The 3,267-nt window shown below is 45.7% G+C and overlaps 1 non-coding gene across 1 annotated transcript; it reads left to right on the top strand.

Moving 5' to 3' along the window:
- Positions 1–2,222: 2,222 nt before the first annotated feature.
- On the top strand, positions 2,223–2,440 carry LOC138286182 (small nucleolar RNA U3). The gene has a single exon (XR_011201872.1). It is a non-coding gene; the product is annotated as a small nucleolar RNA U3 (small nucleolar RNA).
- The last annotated feature ends 827 nt before the right edge of the window (positions 2,441–3,267 follow it).

Raw genomic sequence — 3,267 nt, 5'->3', positions numbered from 1 at the left:
GAAAAGCTGCATATGTTCAAAGCGGCTGGTAGGACAAGGTGTTGCTGATGTGAAGGCTTTCTTTGATGTCCAGGTATTCAGAGCTCATCTGAAAGTGGTAGGTTCCGTTGTAACCCGTGGTTCCTGCGGAATGCCATCGCCTTGTAAGGGTCTTACACGTGAACTGGGGGAGAGTTACTTTGTTTGGGGAGACTGATTGAAGACATTGCCATACATTTGATCTGTGGTGCAACTTTTCAAAATGTAAAGGTAGGTTGCTTGCTACACCTTTTGTTTCCATACTTGCAAACCTACCAGGTCGTTTCTCATTCACTAGCAATCAGTATCACGCTTTCGGCACATTGAAAGGTCATAATCTGAACCAAATATTCTGATTGAAAACTGTCTTCCTGCAAAATCCTGTGGAACCTGCCGTTTTGTTTCAAGTTTTCCCCATTTTCCCTTGTGTAAGGCATTGCAGTAGTCCAAATGAGTGCTAATTAATGCTCTGCCTCTTAACATGTAAATCGATTTGCGTCAGGAAGTTGAACATCTCACCAAGATATCTGAGGATGAAACTACCAGAGAAATCCATGTCTTGGCTTGAGCTTCAAAATGAAGGCTGTGAACAAGAATAATTCCCAGTGTTTTCACCACCTACACTTTCAGCACAGTATGATGTGAACTCAGAGGGCAAGTGTGTGCTGCTTTACTTGAACAGAGTAAGCGCTCTGGTGATTCTGTCCGATCTCCAGTAAAATGCACCCACTTCGTGCAGTCTGATAATGCGTAGCCATCTTGAAATGGTAATAATTGTCATTTAGGCCCATATTTATACTTTTTGACGCTAAACTGCGCTAACGCAGTTTAGCGTCAAAAAATTTTGCGCCGTCTAACGCCATTCTGAAGCGCCATGCGGGCGCCGTATTTATGGAATGGCGTTAGACGGCGCAATCAGACCGGCGCTGCCTGGTTTGCGTGGGAAAAAAACACGTAGACCAGACAGCGCCGGCGTAGGGGGAAAATGGCGTATGGGCGTCTTAAAATGGGGCAAGTCAGGTTACGTCGAAAAAATCGTCGTAACCCGACTTGCGCCATTTTTTTTCGACGCCCATCCCCCATCAACATGACTCCTATCATTGTAAAGATAGGAGTCATGCCCCCTTGCCCAATGGCCATGCCCAGGGGACTTCTGTCCCCTGGGCATGGTCATTGGGCATAGTGGCATGTAGGGGGGCACAAATCAGGCCCCCCTATGCCACAAAAAATTAAAAAAAAAATACTTACCTGAACTTACCTTAATGTCCATGGGATGGGTCCCTCCGTCCTTGGGTGTCCTCCTGGGGTGGGCAAGGGTGGCAGGGGGGGTCCCTGGGGGCAGGGGAGGGCACTCTGGGCTCATTTTGAGCCCACTTGTCCCTTAACGCCATGCCTGACCCAGGCGTTAAAAAGCGGCGCAAATGCGCCGTTTTTAGCCACGCCCACTCCCGGGCGTCTCTTTTGCCCGGGAGTATAAATACCACGTAAAGGCCTGGGAGTCATTTTTTAAGACGGGAACGCCTCCCTTGCATATCATTAACGCAAGGAAGGGGTTCACGCTAAAAAATGACGCACATTCCGGGAACTTTGGCGCTAGACGCCTCTAACGCCATAGTATAAATATGGCGTTAGTTGGCGTTAGTTTAGCGTCGAATTTGCTTCGAAAAAAACGACGCAAATTCGGCGCAAACGGAGTATAAATACGGGTCTTAGTGCAGTGCCGAAAGCTCTGGAAGTAACGGTAGACTGTCTTTTTTGTGAGTTTACCAACTGTTTCTCTTACTTTTTAAACAAGTTAAAATGTGTTTGTTGCGGTAAACGAGAGCAGGAAAGGAAAGTATGGCTGCCGTTTCTTTACCTGTTTGAACTTTAACTTTCATACTGTAGTCCTCTGTCTGTTTCAGGGGCAGCCAACAGGTAACCTGTGTGTGTGTGTGTGTCTGTGTGTGAGACAGGGCCGGGAAAAGGCAGGCTGAATTTGATTGGTGGCTGATTTCTGATATGCAAATTTTTAAAGCATTGTGTCACCCGAGTTCTAGGGAGAACTCTTTCTTGCACAGAAATGCACGCGCATCTGCTGAATGCTATTTTGTGGTCTTATCTATATATTTATATGTTTTTTGACTTGATGCCCAACAGGTGCTTACTGTAGGTAAGAAGGGTTTCCACTTTTTCTGTCTGTGTGAGCTGGAAGTGGTTCAGGCAAGACTATACTTTCAGGGATCATTTCTATAGTTTTTAACTGAGGAAATGTGTTCGAAAGTGTCTGGTTTTCGCTAACCACGAGGAAGAGTTGTAGTGTTTTCTTCTGAGCGCGAAGCCAGTGGACAGTGTTGCATTTGTGCACCTGCTGTCTGCTATTGATGAACGTTCCTCTCTTCTTTTACGAAGAACTGGAGGAAGGAAATTCTAACTGACTGGTTAGCTTCTTGTTTCAGTTTAAGAGAGTACAGCATTTTAAACTTCTTTTCTTGGATATTTGATGGTTGCCAGATTCTCACTTGACTTGTATTTGCAATCAGCTTTTTTGGGGCTTTCTTTTATAAACTGAGCTTTTCAAACTGTCTTTCTAATCGTAATTTGGTACATTTAAGTAAAGAGGGTCTTTTCAAATGGACCCGAGGAAGGGGAAGATTTACTCACCTTTTACGCAACTCAGCAGGACAACTTGAGGATAAAACGTAGAGAAACAAAGATATTTCTCCTTGTTGCTCCTCAGTTGGGAAGGCGTACGCGTTCCCAGGTTTACTACTCTTAGTAAATCTGGGAATGCATGAAAGAGCATGGGTGGATGCCTAAGATCACCCACTCCCTACCCATGGAACGCCTTCCCGGCAAACAGTAACGCAAGGCAGCGACTTGCGCTGCCATGGGTTACTCTAGATTTATTAAGACATGCAATGCCACGCAAGGTGGCCTTGCGTGGTTTAGTAAACCTCACTGATGCCCTGGTGTTGCCTTACGCTGTGATAACGCAAGCGTTTCATAAATCTGGGCCTCTATGTTTGATCTATTTTTAGAGTTTAGACATCTTCCACACAATTAGTGCCGCTCAGTGGCTTATCGCCCTGTCGAATTGACGTGGGGAAAAGGGGCTTTCTAATGCTAGTTAGTCTTTTTAGACTAAAACCAAGAGTAACACCCTGGTCACAGGTCCTAAAATGTATAAGGCTGTTGAGGATCTTAGACCGATGAGGACAAAGAACGCCGTCTTGGGCATTTGCTAAGGTGTTGCACGGGGACTCGCAT

Source organism: Pleurodeles waltl, chromosome 3_1 (assembly GCF_031143425.1).
Source record: "Pleurodeles waltl isolate 20211129_DDA chromosome 3_1, aPleWal1.hap1.20221129, whole genome shotgun sequence".
Taxonomy (NCBI): Eukaryota; Metazoa; Chordata; class Amphibia; order Caudata; family Salamandridae; genus Pleurodeles; species Pleurodeles waltl.
The sequence above is the reverse complement of the archived record's forward strand: the minus strand, read 5'-3'. Positions and strand labels throughout refer to the sequence as shown.